Raw genomic sequence first — 19,588 nt, 5'->3', positions numbered from 1 at the left:
GTTAACACAACACGGTTACAGCGCCAGCAACTGGGGTTCAAATTTAAATTTAGTAACTGTACAGGAATTACCTGATTAATGTGAACTTCACATGATTAAGGACTACAATACTGATTTTTTTCAAATCCCCATTGGTGCCAGATATCAGGGATTTTACTGTACAAAGTGTAAAATACATCACCTCATCAGGTTCCCACTCCAGTGAACAGGTAACCTGTAAAAAAAAGTTTAAATGCAATCACTTTACATTGAAACACCAGCCAATCACAAGACCCGAGCTGCTGCCTCCAGTCCCATCAGACGGTTCGACAGGAACTCTCTCTCCTCCTCCCATGCTGCAGGCACCAGAGGGTTCTCCTTTGCAGGTTCTGGCGCCCAACAGCACATAGGACACAGCATCTCATCCTCGGGACTGGATAGGAGGCATCAGAGAACCTCAGTGACCCTATACTCAGAGTAATACAAGTATCCATACATTCTTTTCAAATCTCTGCATCATTTAAAGTTTTTAAATGCTAATGTTTTCAGGTGTTTTAAAACAGAGGCCATATTTAAGCCCATTCGAGAAACAGCTTTAGGATTGGGCCTCAGCATTAATGGCATTTGTTATCCATGGAAAATCTGTAGCCCTATCGCACGTGTGTACACCAGATAAGGACAGATCTGTTGTAGCAAACTGCTCACGTGGAGTGTTGCTGACAAATAACTGACCTTCCTCAGGATTGGTTAACGTGCAGTGGCAGTTAGTGCAGTGCTGTCACAGCACCAGCGACCTGGGTTAGAATCCTGCGCTGTAAGGAGCGTGTACATTCTCCCTGTCTGCTCCAGTTTCCTCCCACCCTCCAAATCGTACATCTATTGGGCAGCATGGGCTGAAGGGCCTTTTACCATGCTTTATGCCCAAATTTAAATGGAAAACCTACAATAGTTAGAAGTCATGGAAATGGAAGCAAGTGGAGTGTCCTTTAAGGACACTTAAAAGATACTATTCCAGTCCATAATCCCCTCTGGGACTCCGCTCAAAGTTTATGGGACCCCTTCCTTGTGAAGCAGCCAGATTTTGGTTTCTTCCTTGCATCTCTTTCTGACCACATAAATAATTGATACACGTAATCAGAAAATGTACTGTGGGGACCGTACACCCCCTCCCCCCCAGAAACCGGCCACTGAACGAACGTAGCGGCCCAGATATAGCAATAAAAGAGAAAAAGGGGTGGGGGACAATGTTACTATGCACATTTTTTGAAAAAAATCAAATATAAAATATTCAAGAGTGGCTGCTGTAGACAATTGCCAATAAAAGCAATCTGTAGGGGCTCTGGATCCATTCCACATATGAACCACCAATTCAAGACACCTACCTGAATGAATGCAACAGACCCCACCGTCAATTAGACCTATTGTGAGAAAGAGCAGGCAACAATCAGCTGGGGTGTACACATCTCTGGGAAAAAATACTCCCAGTTTCTGCTGCATCAGATTATTTGCTTCTCATCAGGTTGTTCAGCCGAACGAGATTCCAAAATGGAAGTCATCATGCTACAGCTACTAAAATACATTTCAACGGTGATCTCCTCCCTCCCCTTTCAGGCTTCTCATAGTAAAGGCAACATACCAATTAATCTCGGTATAGAATCCTGCTCTTAATCTTATAAAAGCGCAGCGGATATTGACAGCAGGAAGAAGTCATCGCTATTGAAGACTGCTATTAATAAATGGAGTGGTGGGGATCTCCTAGTGGCCCATTTCGCTCCCACATGCCTATCCATGGCCTCGTACCACAAGGATGCATGCTTATTCCAATGCTCTACTCACTGCACACTCTTGACTGCGTGGCTAGGCACAATTCCAATGTCCACTGAGGATATCTGCAAGTAGCCTCCACCCTCAGGACACGCCCTCCCCTCTGCTACCATCAGGAAAGGGGTACAGAAGACAAGCACTCAGTGGCACAAGAACGCCTTCTTGCCCCGTTTATATGAACGTTTGCACCGTGATGCTGCCGCAAAATGAATTTGGTGACGTGTTCAAGACAATAAATTCTGATTCTGTAGTCAGAGGCCAACCAAAAATTGGAGAAGCCACACTCGTACTCCAACCGGACACAGATGGCATTAATATCTATTTCTCCGGCTTCAAAGGCCATTTCCCTGCATCCTTCCCTCATCCCCATCTCCTTTCCTCCAGAACTCCATTCAAAGCTTTTTTTGGTTCGCTCCCTCCATATCCACCCAAGACTTCTTGCCCATCCTGACCCTCCCATAGCATTGTAGATGTGCCTGCCTGCTTTTTGCTCAGAGCTGGTCATGTATCATTGCCATTGAATGTCTGGCCAAGTACTGTGCAGAGCGCCATTTAATACCAGGGTTTTTAAAAATTCAACAGTGCCCGCAGAGATTAATGAGAAAAAAACATTGTGGGAAGATCACTGGCATTCGTTTCTATTTCCTAGTGTAAACCACACCCAGTTTTTGGTAACCAGCCGTCACACTCACCAAGTCTCTGGGTCAGAGGCCTTTGCACTTCCCAGGCTTGTCGGCATCCTCCAAAGAAAAACACAATAGAACATGAGTAACTTGGACTCACGGGAAGTCCTGGAAATGCACAGCAAAGCCTAGAGTCACTCAGGGTGTTCAATCTTTTCACACAGGGTCAAAGTGAGCTAAGGGTGATCATCACTAGACTCCAGTGCTTCCAAAGGGACAGAATCACCTTCGAGAACAGACCCATGACACCAGCCTCCAAAGTAGCACTCTCCCCCACAATGACTAAATGTCAACAATAGATTGGAAGGAGCTCCTGGCTTCAAATGACACAGAGCTGGGAATTTTCTCTTTGCTGTGTAGAAGGATGAGATTTGATCGAGGTCCACAAGATTCTGAAAGACGTAAATAAGGTGGACGGCCAGCACTTTTTTTTTATAACCAAGGGCAGGAATAGAAAATACCAGACAACATCTGTACAAAGTGAAGGGAGGAGGAAACCTTTGAGAAGATATCAGGGTAAGCATTTTAGTAATGTGTGGCAGGAATGCACTGCCAGCAGTGGTGGTGGCTGGAATAGGGGCATATGGATGAAAGAAAAATAAAGGGTTATCCAGCAGTGTGTTTTTGGTAGCTATACATGGGTGGGCACAACATTGTGGGCCAAAGGGCCTGTACTGTACTGTTCCAGGAAACCAGTAGGGAGGAAAAAAGGCAGAAGAGGTGTCCAGTGTTTAAGGTACTCACCCAAGATCTCACAGCAGGGGGTTTAATCACACCAAGCCCACTTGCTGCTCTGTAAACAGCACCTGAAATGGAAAACCCTGATGAGTGCTGGAAGACGTCACCGAGAATCAAGATGCCAAGAACCGCTGGTTTGATCAGGGCTTTGGTAACAAGCAGCTTCATCCGACAGATGTGCCGTCTGCTAAAGCTTCATGTTTGTCATCCTTTCAAACCGCTCACTACCAACTTTCAAGAGAAAACAGCAATAGCTGCGTCCTAACAGCACCTCTTTGGACGCAAATTTGGCCACAATCATATAACCTAGACCAACAAAGCAAAGGCCTCATCCCAAAGGAAAAGGCAAACCTGTTCACGTCAGCAGCTGTGGCCAGCGAGCTTAGAAAGGGACAGGTGCCAACATACAAGCCTGGCACCCTCAGACGTTTAAAACTCACTTTCTTTTCAGATGTTAACAAATCTGAAAATATCTGCCAAATGGTTATGGCTTAATACTTGTAGAGACAACCAGATACTAGTTACTGGCATGTAATGACATGGTTAGCACGATTTTAGTGCCAGTGACCTCGGGTTTGAATCTGGTGGTCAGTAGGTTCTCCTTGTGACCCGAGTGGGTTTTATCTGGGTGCTCCTGCTTCCTCCCACCCTCTAAACTGTATGGAGCTTGTAGGTTATTTCACATGTAATTAGGCAGTTTGAGTTCAAATGGCCGGAAATTGGCTTCTACCACACTTGAAATAAAATTAAAATTTAGAAAGAGCCTTAGGCAGATAAAGATTTGTTATTAGCATTGCCCGGCAGCCCTTAGTCAAAAGAGGAGCAAGAGGAGGTTCTTAAGGGCCACTGAGTGTCCGTGGATTCTCCTAACCCCAACCCATGGAAGACTGTGGACTTTATTCTGGGTACACAAGGCTCCATATGGATCTGGTATAGCAGGGATATTTTCACCTGCACCTGCCCTGGTGTTACAAATTTGACAGTGATCTGGGTTCAAATCCCACACTGTCTGTTCTCCGTGTCTGGGTGAGTTTCCTCCCACTGTTCAAAGCACACGGGGTTTGTAGGGGTATTTGGGCAATATGGGCTCGTGGGTCCGAAAGGGCTCGTTAAAAATCACCTTCCTGGCTATAGGTCAAACCAACCCTATATCGCCCCCTTAATCAAGACTGCTGTCCCAGTACCGGGAGAGTTCACTCATTTATCGAGTGCCTAATTCTCACAAAGATAACTTTCAATAATCTTTTTCCTCCCAAACCAAGTGAATCTCTTGCTTCCAATCGGATCCCTGGTACTAATACTGGAGTGGAGGAAGTACCTGGTACTTGACATGAATCTCCTGTAACAATGATTTAGAATTCACCATTCCTGCATCCCATGATATTGTAATTCCCATGCTGACTTCCAACAGAGAAATTACAACCTATTTGTGCTGAGTCGATGACGAACCATCCTTACCCGGAGGAGTGATGACAGCAGCATAAGCCATACCTGGGCATTAAGGCCTGTCAGGAGAAAAATACAAGTGTTACGACCACTATGATGAACGATCGCCACATCCCAACAACTGGGTGACCGTCACTGTTCTCAGCACAAGTTATGCATCAACTCTATTCAGACTTATGCTTGTCTATTGTCAATCATCATTTGAACAGCATGAAGGACCCAGAGCCAAAAGGCGACAGGGTATTGGACAAACAGTGGTAGATGTGGAGGGGGGCGGGGGGAGATCAGGATCTGACCAGAATGGCCAAGAGTTAAAAACAGTGGAAACAGAGAGAAGTGGGGATTATTTAAAATTGGCCGCCTCTACATCCACAAGACCAAACAGACTAAACATCTGCGCCACAACTGGATGTGGAGATGGGGGAACCCTGGTGGAGCAACATTAGTGGTAATGGTGCTGCCAATGGTTAACACTATAAGCTGCAAGAACAATATACAAGCGTATATGCATTGTATGTTGGAAGACCGACTACTTTCCTTTGGGTACAGGACGCTACGAATTTGAAGACTTGGCCCTGTACATATATTTTGTTAATCCATGTTTTTGATAAGAACCATTGCTACCCATGGATGCTGCCCAGCATGCTCCATTGTTGAGGCATAGGAGACGAACCCACAGGACAGGGACCATAGCAGCAGACTAACGACTGAGGGACAGTCTGCAGGCAGCTTGTGGTCAAAGTACTAGCTCAAGGTATTTATTGGATAACCTTATCAGTAGCAAAAAAATGTATAATGTCAACTTGGAAAATGGAAGAGAGCATGAAAATACAGCAATGGTATGGAAATGAATAAATGTATTCCATTGGAGAAAGTAACAATTTAATAAATAGTCACATTATTTGAACAAATTTGGGAACCATACATGGAACATAACAGAGAGGGCTTGCGTTGGACCTCCACCCCATAAAATAAGACAAAACTACTTGATCCAGTGTGTAAAACTAGATCACACATTTTTTTGTTTATTTTTCATTGTGTGATGACATTGTTTAATGGTTTTATTGTATTGTATATGTTGAATATTTATTGGTTTTGGAGGAGGGTGGGAAGGTAGGGGAAAAAGGGAGAAAATGCCACTGTTTATATTTAATGAGAAACGTATATATTTTGGTTGATGTGGTTGACAGTGTGAAAAATAAAAAATGTAATAAGGTATTTATTGGGAGCCGGGTTCGAGAGGGTGCTGAAGGCTCCAAAAGGCTTCCTGATCGTGCACCTTGAAAACACATGTACCCCTTTTATACTGAAAAGCTGTATTGGTGTATACACAGTACAGCAGATACATAACCAATGTTTCGGGAGTCATCATACCCCGTTCATCCGGTAAAGACAAGATAACCTTCATCAAGGTATGATACCCTGAAGGGCTTGAGCCCAAAACAATGGTTATGTATCTTTATCTTGACTATAAAGACTGCCTAGGGAAATCTCTTGGTGCCTGCCACATTGACCACCGCCGGTGGGCTGATAACGCCTCAAACCGTGCGTCTTGGCGCCTCACAGTTTGGCGGGCAGCAACCTCCTTTGAAGAGGACCGCAGAGCCCACCTCACTGACAAAAGGCAAAGGAGGAAAAACCCAACACCCAACCAACCAATTTTCCCTTGCAACCGCTGCAATCGTGTCTGCCTGTCCCGCATCGGACTTGTCAGCCACAAACGAGCCTGCAGCTGACGTGGACTTTTTACCCCCTCCATAAATCTTCGTCCGCGAAGCCAAGCCAAAGAAAGTAGTTTGACCACCTGAGTTTCTCCAACCACGATATCAGCAGATTTTCGTGTTTTACCTTTAGGAAACAGGTTACATGATACTAACCTAGGGACAGATGCAAATACTGATGGAATGGAACAGCCCAGCACCAAATGTGATATGGGAATAAATAAACCTTCAAGTTGCAGACCGCAGTCAACATAATTTTTCACGGGAGGCGATGAAGATTTGGAATTTACAGGACAGTAGTCAAGTATTTTGAAGGTAATGCACTCACTTGTAGACACCAAGGAAATGTTGGAACCTGAAAAAAGAAATGAACATTAACGGGTGGAAATAATTGATAACTTCAAGTTAATCAAACTCAGTGCTACTCAGTTAAGAGAAAGTTTCTACACTGAAGATGCAGAAAGAGAGAATTCATGCAGTCATCTTTGTAGCACTGGTCATATGAAAGTACCAACTTTCCCTATAAATGTTGTCAGAAATGGCAAAGTGCAGTCATGAAAGACTATTTTCTAAATTGGGAGAAAATCCCCAGATACAAAGGGAGTCCTCATGCAGGACGGCCTGAAGGCAAATTTTCAGGTTAAGTCAGCGGTGAAGAAGGCAAATGCAATGCTGGCATTCATTTCAAGAATAGAATACAAGAGCAGGGATGTGATGTTGAGGTTTTAGAAGGCACTGGTGAGACCTCACATGGAGTACTGTGAGCAGTTTTGGGCTCATGTAAAAGTATTGATTTCAGATTTATTGTACGTTACATACAACCCTGAAATTCCTATTCCTTTGTGAGTTTTGGGCCTTTTCTTAAGAAAGGATATGGAGCTCTTGGTCTGAAGTGAGGGGTTGAATCTCAATATTTTGAATATTGAAAGGTGTGGACAGAGTAGATGTAGAAAGGTTGTTTCCCCACAGTGGGAGGGTCTAGGACAAGAGAGCACAACTTCAGGATTGAAGGACATCCACAGAAGAGATGCAGAGGAATTTATTCAGCCAAAGGGCTGCGAATCTGTAGAATTTGTTGCCACAGGCTGTTATGGAGGTCAGGTCATTGGGTGCATTTAAAGCAGATATCAATAGGTTCTTGATTAGCCAGGGCATCAAAGGCTGTGGGGCCCTGAGTGAGAATATTGATCAGCAAACTCGATGGGCTGAATGGTCCATTTCTGCTCCTATGTCACATGGTCTCAAATCTACAAGCTCGGAAGGCAAAATAATTCTCAACGCTCTCCAATTCTAACCTCTTCAGCCACTGCTATAGAGGAACAATATCTACCACTCAGATCAGGAGTAGATGAAGATCAAGGGTGAAAATAAATTGGCCAAGACTGAAGGCAAAACAATGGGCCACATGATTCAATAACCTTTTGAGTTTTTCTTTGGAAAGGGTGAATCCATTTCAGCTAACAAACTCACTGAGCATTAGTTTCGAAGTAATCTGAAGAATTACAATATTTGTAACTAGAATTTAATAGACAAAAATTAGTGCAGAACATTAAACTTGTATTCAGGTACGATTAATTGCTATAGGTCTCAGAGACAGACTTTTTAGCAAATTGTGATTAAAAAATAAAAATGCAGAAACTACATCCCCCAATAAAAATCAGCAGTTATTACATTCATTGAGAAAGAAAAATTATAATCATTGACTCGTTTTAATGGGATAAGCCCATGATTTGAGTTTTAAGTCATTTTTGTCACTTTACAGGAAAAAAAATTAATTCCCAAAGATTCATTTAAAGCTGCAGCAAAGTTTAAACTCTCTTCTCGAAACTTTAAAAATCTTAATCAGTCTTGAGGGAACAAAACATATTCATCGTGGAAAAACACACTAAATTAATCAAAGGACAAAAATAAAGTAACAGGATGGATGTTAGAAGGGGGTAGGAGCTGTTCAAGCAGGATTCGGCATGGGGGGGTGGGGAAGATGAGAGGATGGCAATGGATTGGGCATCCCCCCCACCTCGCCCCAGGAAACAAAATCAATCACTTGTTGCAAATTATGCCAACACCCTTCAGGTTAGCTGCTTCTCTCTCCAGCCTGTCCCCCTCCACCCAACTGTATTCATTCTTCCTTCACAGTAGCTTCCCCAGTTATAAAAATAACTATCACAATTATAGCAGATGCACAGATCATCTAGGCCAGTGTTTTTCAAACTGCCTCCTGAACTCATATTCCACCTCAAGTAATCCCAGTGCCAACGGTGCTGTGATTAGCAAGGGATTACTTCAGGTGGGAAGGGAAGGTTGAGAATCACTACTCTAGACCCAATTGTTATTGAATATTTTGCTTGAGAAAAATCATCATCATTGGACAATTTCCCTTGGAATCATAAAACCGTGCACATAATGGAGTTAATGAGGTACAAATTGCCTACACCTACTCCACTTAGATCGGTACAGACCAGAGGGGCCAAGGTGGCCTTTCTCCCTATTGTAATGGTTATATGGTTATTGTCCATTGATTAAAAGTGGATTCAAAATGGCACCACCCAAACTCATATTTCACTTTAAGTAATCCATATGCAATAGTGGGTCTGTGATTAGTAAGGGATTGCTTATGGTGGGATGTGAGTTCAAGGGGGGCAGTTTGAAAACCACTGCTCCAGACTAAACTTAGCCACAAAATTCAAAGTTGTTCTCTGGAAAGGGTGAAATTATTGAGGCGTAGAAAAGTTTGAGGTACCTACAACTTATGTTAACATTTCAAAGTACACAGGATTCTGCTGAGGTCGGGGGGGGGGGGGGTCAAAGCAGGAAAACGCTGAATGCTGGAGGTCAATGTTTCAGGCTTGAGCCCTTCGTCAAGGTGTGGAAAATACGTCTAAACAAAGGGGGGAGACGCCGAGTGGAGGAAGGGGGGGGGGTAAATTGCTTATGTGCACGTAATGCAGGGTCTTACCTCCTCCCTCGCCACTGACTGCATCTGAAAAATCAAACAGAAATCATTAACCATCAACAGATCAAAAAACACGTAGAATCTACCCCCAATAAAAAAAAGGCAGACATTTCATCCAATTCGATAGGAGAGCCCTCAGAGGGAATGGGCCCACGGTTTGAAGTTTATAACCCGCTTTAAATGGGGTAAAAAGTTTGATTTGAACCCACTCTCTTCCTCAGAACTTTTGAAACCTTAATCACGGGCATCATTACAGGTCTGTGAGGTCACACGTTCATCATGGAAGGAGAAGGAACCGTTGGGGGCCGAGGGGAACGGACCCCAGAGAAGCTGGGGCAGGATTCGGGGCGGGGAAAGAGGGCAGCAGACTGTGCAACTTCCCTCTTCACTTACCACCGGCGAGCACAGCCAAAATGGCCGACAACACGGCCTGACGCCATATATATAGGTTCGCCCGGTGAATGCCGGGTCTCGCTCGATTTTTTTTTGGGGGGGTAGGATTTTAAATAGCGCGCGCTTTTTTTAAAATTCAAATGCTGTCCCGGGGTCGGCGATAGTAATAAAAAAAGGATGAGTTGGGGGAATATCTGGCGTGAAGGAGGGGTGGTGGAAAAATTGGGGCGTTGTGGAGGTTTTACTTCCGGGGCGACGGCGGCGTTTTGGCGCGCGTTTGCTGGGACCATGTGGGCGGAAGTAAGGGGGGGGCAAGGGTATCCAAACGCGGGGGAGGGCGGCAAGGTTATCCCAACAGGGGGGGGGGGAAGGGCGGCAAGGTTATCCCAACAGGGGGGGGGAAGGGCGGCAAGGTTATCCCAACAGGGGGGGGGGGCGGCAAGGTTATCCCAACAGAGGGGGGGGGGGAGGGCGGCAAGGTTATCCCAACAGGGGGGGGGAGGGCGGCAAGGTTATCCCAACAGGGGGGGGGGAGGGCGGCAAGGTTATCCCAACAGGGGGGGGGAGGGAGGGCGGCAAGGTTATCCCAACAGGGGGGGGGGGGGGGGGGAGGGCGGCAAGGTTATCCCAACAGGGGGGGGGGGAGGGCGGCAAGGTTATCCCAACAGGGGGGGGGGAGGGCGGCAAGGTTATCCCAACAGGGGGGGGAGGGCGGCAAGGTTATCCCAACAGGGGGGGGAGGGCGGCAAGGTTATCCCAACGGGGGTGGGGGGGAGGGCGGCAAGTTTATCCCAACAGGGGAGGGCGGCAAGTTTAACCCAACGGGGGGGGGAGGGAGTCAAGTTTATCCCAACAGGGGGGGGAGGGCGGCAAGGATGTCTCAAAAAGGGAGGGGTAACTGCCTGTGGGTGGGTGGGTGGGCAAGTGTTCCAAAAGAGGGGCTTGCGTGAAGGGCAAGGGTGCCAACAAGGGAAAAGGGGGCCTGTGACGTGGGGGCTGCGCGTTTTCCAATGCAGGCAATCCTGGATAATCTCTGCCCCCTCTCCGTAGTTTCCTCCTTCCTCAAGGGGGAGACCAGAACTGAGCGTAATACACTCACCAGAGATTTATTCTCCGAACCTGACTCTTCAGAATCATGGGGTTGGGTTGCACAGAATGTTCTGGCACAGGAACAAGGTTGAGGATTCAGAGTGGAGATTTTTAAACTGTTAGGTTACCACAACAGCTTTCCTGCCAATTGAATTGGCGAGTGGCTTCGTTAGAATGCAGGGAGAGAGATATGACTCGGCAGCACGTTCATTTTTTTTCCCCCAGTTAGAATGGAGATTGGGTGGGGAGGAAAAGCAAATAATCCTGTCGAGGGTGTTATCAAAAATAAATATTTAAAATTAGCAGTAGATAAATGAGCAATTCCTTGGATTGGTTTTGAGAATGAGGGCTGGGAGTCTGGGGTTGTTTTCCCTGGAACATAAGAGGGTAAAGGGTCAGCACGGTTATCGCAACACTGATACGGCGCTAGCGACTCGAGTTCAAATTCTGCGCTGCGTTTCTTCCCGTGTTTGCGTGGGTTTCCTCCCACCCTTCAAAACGTAATTGGGTATATTTGGCCAGCATGGGCTCGTGGGCTGGAAGGGCTTGTTAACCGTGATGTATGTCTTTTCAATCTTCTTCAGCATGATGCTGAACCAAGCCATGAAAGACCCCAACAATGAAGACGCTGTTTACATCCGGTACCGCACGGATGGCAGTCTCTTCAATCTGAGGCGCCTGCAAGCTCACACCAAGACACAAGAGAAACTTGTCCGTGAACTACTCTTTGCAGATGATGCCGCTTTAGTTGCCCATTCAGAGCCAGCTCTTCAGCGCTTGACGTCCTGCTTTGCGGAAACTGCCAAAATGTTTGGCCTGGAAGTCAGCCTGAAGAAAACTGAGGTCCTCCATCAGCCAGCCCCCCCACATCTCCATCGGGCACACAAAACTCAAAACGGTCAACCAGTTTACCTATCTCGGCTGCACCATTTCATCAGATGCAAGGATCGACAATGAGATAGACAACAGACTCGCCAAGGCAAATAGCGCCTTTGGAAGACTACACAAAAGAGTCTGGAAAAACAACCAACTGAAAAACCTCACAAAGATAAGCGTATACAGAGCCGTTGTCATACCCACACTCCTGTTCGGCTCCGAATCATGGGTCCTCTACCGGCACCACCTACGGCTCCTAGAACGCTTCCACCAGCGTTGTCTCCGCTCCATCCTCAACATCCATTGGAGCGCTCACACCCCTAACGTCGAGGTACTCGAGATGGCAGAGGTCGACAGCATCGAGTCCACGCTGCTGAAGATCCAGCTGCGCTGGATGGGTCACGTCTCCAGAATGGAGGACCATCGCCTTCCCAAGATCGTATTATATGGCGAGCTCTCCACTGGCCACCGTGACAGAGGTGCACCAAAGAAAAGGTACAAGGACTGCCTAAAGAAATCTCTTGGTGCCTGCCACATTGACCACCGCCAGTGGGCTGATAACGCCTCAAACCGTGCATCTTGGCGCCTCACAGTTTGGCGGGCAGCAGCCTCCTTTGAAGAAGACCGCAGAGCCCACCTCACTGACAAAAGGCAAAGGAGGAAAAACCCAACACCCAACCCCAACCAACCAATTTTCCCTTGCAACCGCTGCAATCGTGTCTGCCTGTCCCGCATCGGACTGGTCAGCCACAAACGAGCCTGCAGCTGACGTGGACTTTTTACCCCCTCCATAAATCTTCGTCCGCGAAGCCAAGCCAAAGAAATGTCTAAGTTTAAATTTAAAAAAAAGAAACCAGTATAAAGTATAATTAAAAGGTGTTTGTGATTTAAATTCCTTTGTCCCCAGCAGAAAAAAAAACAAAATGGCCTCTTGCCTTCAGATAATTTCTGTTATAACTGAAAATTTTCCCATAAGTTTATCCATTAAATAGAAACAATGTGGGGAAAGAGAGTAGCAGTTTGAGTACTAGAAGAGACATATGGGTCCTGGCTATACTTTTCTATGCCTGTTAAGGAATATATTGCAGCAATTTTGTAAGACTCCATTCAGAGAGGAGCAGTGAGTCATCGTTACCAGAAATTACACATCATAGTTGGACTATGGTTATATTTGCCATGGTTTGTTCTGAAATGCGCAAACGAGGAACCAGCGGAACTTACTCATCACTGTTCTTGTACCCGGATTCACAGGCTTCTGTGAATTTCAACTGTTTAATGGTGTTAGTTCAATACATAGCAGGATATGAAAACTAAGTGCTCGAAAATCACCAGGTCCAATTATGTTTTCCTCAGTTATTGGACTCGACATGTGAATTTCAGAGTCAGGATTTATGGTCATGAATGTTCATATTATAAAAATCTTACATCACTATAAAAAAAATAACTCCACAAAAAGTAAGGCTGTGTCTTTGTTTGATTGATTGTTCAAGAGTCTGATGGCAGAGGGGAAGAAAGTGCCGCTGGGTCCTTGTCTTCAGGTGGGGGGTTCTTGAGAATAGAGACTGCTTTTTTTTTTAAGACACTGCCTCATGTAGATATCCCTGATGGAGTAAAGTCTGGTGCCCATGATGTCGCAGCCTGAGTTCACAACCCTCTGGAGTTTTTTTTATCCTGAGAGTTGGGGCCTCCATGCCAGGCCAGAATGTTCTCCACGGTCCACCTGTAGAAGTCTACTAGAGTCTTTGGTGACGTACTGAATCTCCTCAGGCACCTCGCAAGGTCTAGCCACTGGCTGGCCGGCCTTCTTTGTGACTGCATCGAGATGGGGGCTCCACGTTTAACATGGAGTTTAATATGATGTCAGATGTGGTTCTACTAGTATCACTCCTGTCTCTGGGACACAAGGTCATATAACCAACTCTGGAAGCTAGAGTGTCTTCCAGCACACAGGGATGTCGGCTAGGGAACGGCGCCAAGTGGCACATTCCAGGCTGCAGGAGTATGTGCTGACGGACACAATGAGGTTCGGTGCAGCGAACTCAAGGGTACTGTGGGGAAGGACCTCAGTCTATAGCAGCCATTCTCAGTTGGAACCACGATACATTTAAGGGACTGATAAAATATTTTTCATGCTTTTTTTATGCAGTCAGACCTTTAAAAAGCACTGGGAGTTAATCAGGTGCAATTGGATGGCGTGGTCTCGTTGGCCGAAATGGCCTGTTAATGTGCTATATGTCTAAAATTTTTTAGAACTGCTTCACAGGGTGGGGTGGGGGGGGCCATAAACTTTCAGCAGAGTCCTAAGGGGGATTATATCCAACAAAAGGTTGAGAATGGCTGGTCTAGAGTCAGTTTTCAAATTTAGACATACAGAATGGCCCAATTGTTGTTGTTTGTCCACTGCCGTCAATGAAGACCTCAACATCATTAGATGCTGGTATGGAGACTACCGCGCGATTTGGATTAAAGTGCAGGAGAGTTGCGCAGCATCAGCCTCACTCTCTCCCCAATTCCCACCTGCATCCAGGGGCAGGACAAAAGTCAAGTCGACTGGAGATGGGGCTGGGCGCAGTGGATGACCAGGACATCTTCTGTGGTCTGGTCATACTCTTCATGTTCCACGACGCTCGCCGATGCCGCCTTATTGACTATTGGAACTTCCGTTGGTTTCAACCGCTCGGTCCGCCGGAGTCTGTCTTCACACGTTGGGATAGACAACTCCTTATCTCACTGAGGGTTTGGGAATCATTGGCCGGTTTAGCCGGCTTGTTGAAGCCATTATCCGGGGGTGTAGCACACAAACAGGTATGGGAGCCACAGGTGAGGACCAAAGGTGGACGAACCACCCTAGAAAGGGTGCTACATTTTAATTAACCCACACCCCCCAGTACGTCTCAAACAGTGGGAGGAAACTGGAGCCCCCAGGGAAAATCCATGCGGACCTGGGCAGAGTGTACAAATTCCTCTCAGACAGCATGGGATTAGAATCCCAGGACTGATCACTGGCGCTGCAACAGTGTTGTGCTATCCATTGCACCAAGCGTGCTGTCCTTCTGTTACTGGGCATTGAGGGAAAGCCCCTCAAACAACGGAGGGGAGGACCCTGAGAGACCTCCAGCATTCACTCAGCACTACCTCAATCCTGCATTTCAATCAAAATTTATTGTCACGAACTAGTCACAAAATTCGGTGTTCATAGTGCAAACATTCATAACCATCTTATGTTACTATATATAAAAAAATAGTGCATAAAAAATCAAGGTAGTGTCTGTGGTTCATTGATCATAAGGAGTCTGATGGCGGAGGGGAAGAAGCAGTCCTTGTGCCGCTGAGTGCTCATCTTTTGGCTCCTGTACCTTTTACCCAATGGTAGCAGAGTGAAAAGGGCACAGCCTGGGGGGGGGGGGGTCTTTAAAGAGAGAGGCTACTTTTTTTTGAAGACACCACCTCTTGTAGACAGAGGTGAAGAAACTGGGTGCCTGGACCTCCTTCCTGATGTTAGTAGAGTGAAGAGGGTTTAGCCTGGATGGTGGGGTTCCTTTAAGATAGAGGCTGCTTCCTTAAGACACCGCCTCATGTCAATGTCCTCGATGGAGTGAAGTCTGGTTCCTGTGATGTCTCAGGCAGAGTTCGCAACCCTCTGGAGTTTATTCTTGTCCTAAGAGTTGGCACCTCCATACCAGATAGTGATTCAACTAGCCGGAATGCTCTCTGTGTTTATATATTCTTGCAGGTGAAGTTTGTTAGGTGTAAGTACAGTATAGAATTTTTGTCTTTTAAACTGTTTATTCTTAATCCATTGTAAGAGTAAGTCTCAAACAACTGGAAAAAACACTTATCCACCAACAGGTGCCAGATACCAGAGGGTTTAACTGCAGATTTTCTCAACGGTGGGCAGAGTTTTGCCTGTGATGTCCTGGGCTGCGTCCAATGTATGTCTGGCATTTTGTGCTTTTAGTTCAGATTTCTAGCATCTGCAGGTTTATTATTTTCATGGCTGTTCCCTTTCTGTCATGGCCCGCTGCCTACCCCTCAAGCAACCCCAGAGCTAACGGAGAATGTCTCAAGAAAGGGTCCCACCCTGAAGCATGGATGGTCTATTTCTCACCATGGCCAGTGCCTGTCTCCACGGGAGACCCTCCAGCTTCTTGTTGCTTGCTTGCTTGCAACAGAAAACATGCTTTCTTTGTTTGCATTTTGGCAAAAGGGAACAGAGACACCGACCGAGGCATTCCTTATCCACTTTCGATCCCAAGCCTCATATTAAAAACTTCAGTCAATAAAATAACAATGCCTACTCGAAAAAGGACAAAAAATGTGCCTTCTCTTGGTTGCCATATGACAGCAGCTCAGATCCTGATTTCTATACAAAGAGCGGTCAAAACCCATGTTGCAAGTTTCCTTCCTTAATTTGGTGGTGAAAGCCAGATTAGGTAACTGTGAAAATGCTACGTAGAATAGAGAACATTCTAGCACAGTACAGGCCCTAAGGCCCTCGATGTTGTGTCAACCTGTATAAACCTCAAACAACAAACAAAACTTCCCCAACTTTTTTCTGGCACGCATATGCCTGTTTAAGAATCTTTTAGAAACCCCAATTGCACCAGCCTCCACCATCACCCCAGGGACCCACTACTAGCTGTGTAAAATACTTATCGCCCCAATGTCTCCCCTAAACTTTCCAACCTTCGCCTTGTACAAATGTTCTCTAGCAGCATTTGTTAGTCGTGCGCTGGCCGTCCTCCCTATCTGTGCCTCCCATAATCTTGTAGACCTCCATTAGTTGCCTCTTGTCTTTCCCTGCTCTGCCAGGACTTGGCCTGGCTGGCGGTGAGAGTAGCCTTCCCAGTCAGATTCTTCATGTACAATAGGAACATCACCCACCACGCATGTTGTCGCTGAGATGACTGCACGTTGAGTGGAGAAAGTTGCCCAACTCTTTGCTGAATACAGATTCTCTAAGAGGCTGTGGAGCCGGGCCTTTGTCACGGTTCATCCCCAGTGGCAGCGCGACAGATGACTCTCTCTCTCTCTGATCCTGGGGACTGCTGGAGGACCATCATCTCAGAGAAAGACACCCTTTGTCCGCCTGAAACCTGTTGGTCTTCCAGCACACAGAGATGCCAGTGAAGGAATGCAGCCAACTGGCACATTTCAGGCTGCAGGAATGGTACATGCTGAGAGACATGTTGAGGCTCGTGCAGCCAATGTGAAGGGTACTGAGGGGAAGGAGTCCTCCCTCAGTACCAGGAACTGAGGGGTTGAGTCTGAAGGGAAGTCCCTCAACCAACAGAGTAACAACAGGGTTTTACAGTGCTGGTAATGGAACAAATCTAACTATGTACATTGAGGGAATGTATAAACTTTAAAAAAAAATTATTTATTGCACCATGAATCATATCAATAATAATATTCACAAATGTTCATCATTAATGTATACAGTGACATTTCCTTTTTACCCCCTTTCATCCCTCCCCACCCCTCCTTCATAAACCAATAAAAAAAATAACAAAAAGCAAAGAAATCGTGTCATCCACTTTTACATATTTAGATCTTATTGCACTTGTATTCACATCACTTTAGGAGATGGAGGTCTGAGGTTGGCATTCTCTAACATATTTTATGTATGGTTCCCAGATTTATTCAAATAATGCATACTTGTCTTTTAGATTTTTTTCTAAAGGAATACGCACGTTCATTTCTGTACACACTGCTGTTGAATTTGAAGGCTTGCTTCCATTTTCCAAGTTGTCATAATACACTTCTTTTCTATTGCGAGTGCTATCATAATAAACCTGATTTTAGTCCTAATTTTTTTGCTCCTTATATTATTTAACAGAAAAATTTCTGGATGTTTTGGGGTGTAAAAAGACTTTGAACGGTTTTTTTTCTTGTAAACAATTTATTGTGGAAAAAGGTCGTCACCTTTATTGTTTGGTTAACAAAAAAAAGCCTTGGCACATTCTCCAATCCAGACAACACCCTCTCCATAAGGTGAGAAGAATTGAAAATAACCAATAAAATCAGCCTCGGTCTTTAAGGTCTGGCAGGTTCCTGGTTTACCCTAAAAGGGAGAGAAGATTCATTGATTTAAGTGAACTTTGGAATATGTACTCTTGGCGTTGTCCCGAATGATCACTTCCCAGATGCCTTCAAGGAAACTCAGGTGTGACCTTAATGATTCACAATATTATGAGGGGATAGATCAAGTTTTTTGTCATCTGATTGCACTAGTACAACCCGACAAAATAGCACTCTCCAGTCCTCGGTTCAAAAACACAAGAAGACATGACACACATACAAAGAATACAAAAACATAAATATTGTTTCATGAATATTTGAGTCTCGGATGGTCAGTGTGAGCAGTTCCTTTGGTCGTTCAGTGTCCTCACTGCCTGTGGGAAGAAGCTGTTCCTCAACCCGGTGGTGCTGGCTCTGATCCTGTATCTCTTCCCTGACGGGAGCAACTGAAAGATGCTGTGTGCAGGGGTGGAAGAGGTCCTCACCTGGCCCTTTCAAACCGCCATGTAAAATGGGCCTTCCCAGTCAGCGCCCCAGTTACGCAGCTGGGTCAACCTCCTTGGAACCCAACCAGATGCCTGATCTATCTCAGGGGTAGTCAGGGAACCCAGTTAACTTTACCTCGGTCTCGTCCACGGCCAATTTGAAAATGAAAATAGCTAACCTGCTTATTCCGATGATGTCTGCGCTTGTGCATGTGCATCACTGGGCAGCTAGCAATTGAACATCCAGCAGTACATCCAGTGAGTGTGTGATGTGTCATTGCGGGATTGGCAATTTAATGGGTTGATTCCCCCTGCAATTTAAAAGTTTGCTCCAGTGATTGCGCCCAGGTCCCAGGAGGGCCACCCAGGGGCTGCCATTTAAAAGGGGGTAATGATTTTGCATACCCTCTCAGACAATGATCCCAGTAGACCAAATCAATGGGGGTGTGGTGAAGGAGACTCAAGTGATCATCTCTACCCCTCATAATCCTGTGGATTGACCTCTGATGAAGGAAAAGGAGAGAACGAGAGGGAGAAAAACGAGAGAAAGAATGGGAAAGAACAAAAAGTTAAAGGAAAAGGAGAAAAAGAGGAGGGGATGGAGGGAGGGGAAAAGGAGGGAGAAGGGGAAGGAGAGTGGGGAAAAGGAGACAGAGGAAGGAGAGAAGGGGGAAGGAAGAAGGAGGGGAAGGAAGGAAAGGAGGAGGGAGAAGGTGAGAGGGGAAGATAAGGAAGTGGGAAAGAAAAGGAGGGGGAAGGGAGAGGAGCTCTCTGTGATCTCCTAATAAGGAAGCCGCTCCCTGCGAGCCCACAGCGAGCTCTTGCCCATGTATGGTGATCTGCCCACTTCCCTGTCCTCCCATTGGGTGCCCGCTTCCCTGTCCTCTTATTGGCTGCCCGCTTCCTTGTCCTCCCATTGGCTGTCCGCTCCCCAAACTGGAAATAGACCCTCGTCCGCAAACAACTGCAGTCCTTTTGCATCTGAGGGGGTCGAGTTAGCCATGTTGTCGGGACCTTGCGTCCGCGCGGTGCATGGTGGGAGTTGTAGTACCATCTTGCCTCGTGCTCCGTCCCGTCAGATCGAAGGTCACACCCCGTCGTGTCCTCTTCGCAAGGAAAAAAGACGGGCGGGCTCAGCGATTCCGATCGGGCCGGGTGATTTACCCCCACCCGTTCCGCTATCACGAGCTCCCCTTCTCCACAACCGGGCTCCTGCGTGACGTCACGTCCGGCGGGGCGCGCGGTGCACCCTGTGAAATGTAGTATCGTCCGTCCCAGGCGGTCATCCCGTCGATCCCTCCCCAAGAGACTGAAGAGTTTTGCGGGGAGTACGCAAGGAATGAAGAATCGGGGTTTAATTTTTTTTCTTCTGGAGTATGG

At 46.2% G+C, this 19,588-nt stretch overlaps 1 long non-coding RNA gene and 3 other non-coding genes across 10 annotated transcripts in view; all 4 read right to left on the bottom strand.

Annotated features, from left to right (window-relative positions):
* The window catches only part of LOC138740887 (uncharacterized), a 257,137-nt gene that overhangs the window by 4,046 nt on the left and 233,503 nt on the right, over window positions 1-19,588 (bottom strand). The window contains exons 1-8 of one of the 7 annotated variants that reach the window (XR_011343196.1): window positions 10,837-10,855; window positions 9,348-9,371; window positions 6,720-6,746; window positions 4,683-4,729; window positions 3,231-3,292; window positions 2,496-2,543; window positions 1,362-1,397; window positions 182-214 (exon numbers count right to left, since the gene is read on the bottom strand). This is a non-coding gene — a long non-coding RNA (uncharacterized lncRNA). The other 6 variants (XR_011343199.1, XR_011343193.1, XR_011343197.1 and 3 more) reach the window with 6 other exon arrangements.
* On the bottom strand, window positions 291-412 carry LOC138742192 (small nucleolar RNA SNORD22). Its single transcript, XR_011343980.1, has one exon. It is a non-coding gene; the product is annotated as a small nucleolar RNA SNORD22 (small nucleolar RNA).
* Window positions 1,471-1,542, bottom strand: LOC138742191 (small nucleolar RNA SNORD30). The gene has a single exon (XR_011343979.1). It is a non-coding gene; the product is annotated as a small nucleolar RNA SNORD30 (small nucleolar RNA).
* On the bottom strand, window positions 6,812-6,882 carry LOC138742190 (small nucleolar RNA SNORD26). Its single transcript, XR_011343978.1, has one exon. It is a non-coding gene; the product is annotated as a small nucleolar RNA SNORD26 (small nucleolar RNA).

Source organism: Narcine bancroftii, chromosome 8 (genome assembly GCF_036971445.1).
Source record: "Narcine bancroftii isolate sNarBan1 chromosome 8, sNarBan1.hap1, whole genome shotgun sequence".
In the NCBI taxonomy this organism is placed as follows: Eukaryota; Metazoa; Chordata; class Chondrichthyes; order Torpediniformes; family Narcinidae; genus Narcine; species Narcine bancroftii.
Note: the sequence above shows the minus strand (reverse complement) of the source record. Positions and strands in the feature narration are given on the sequence as shown.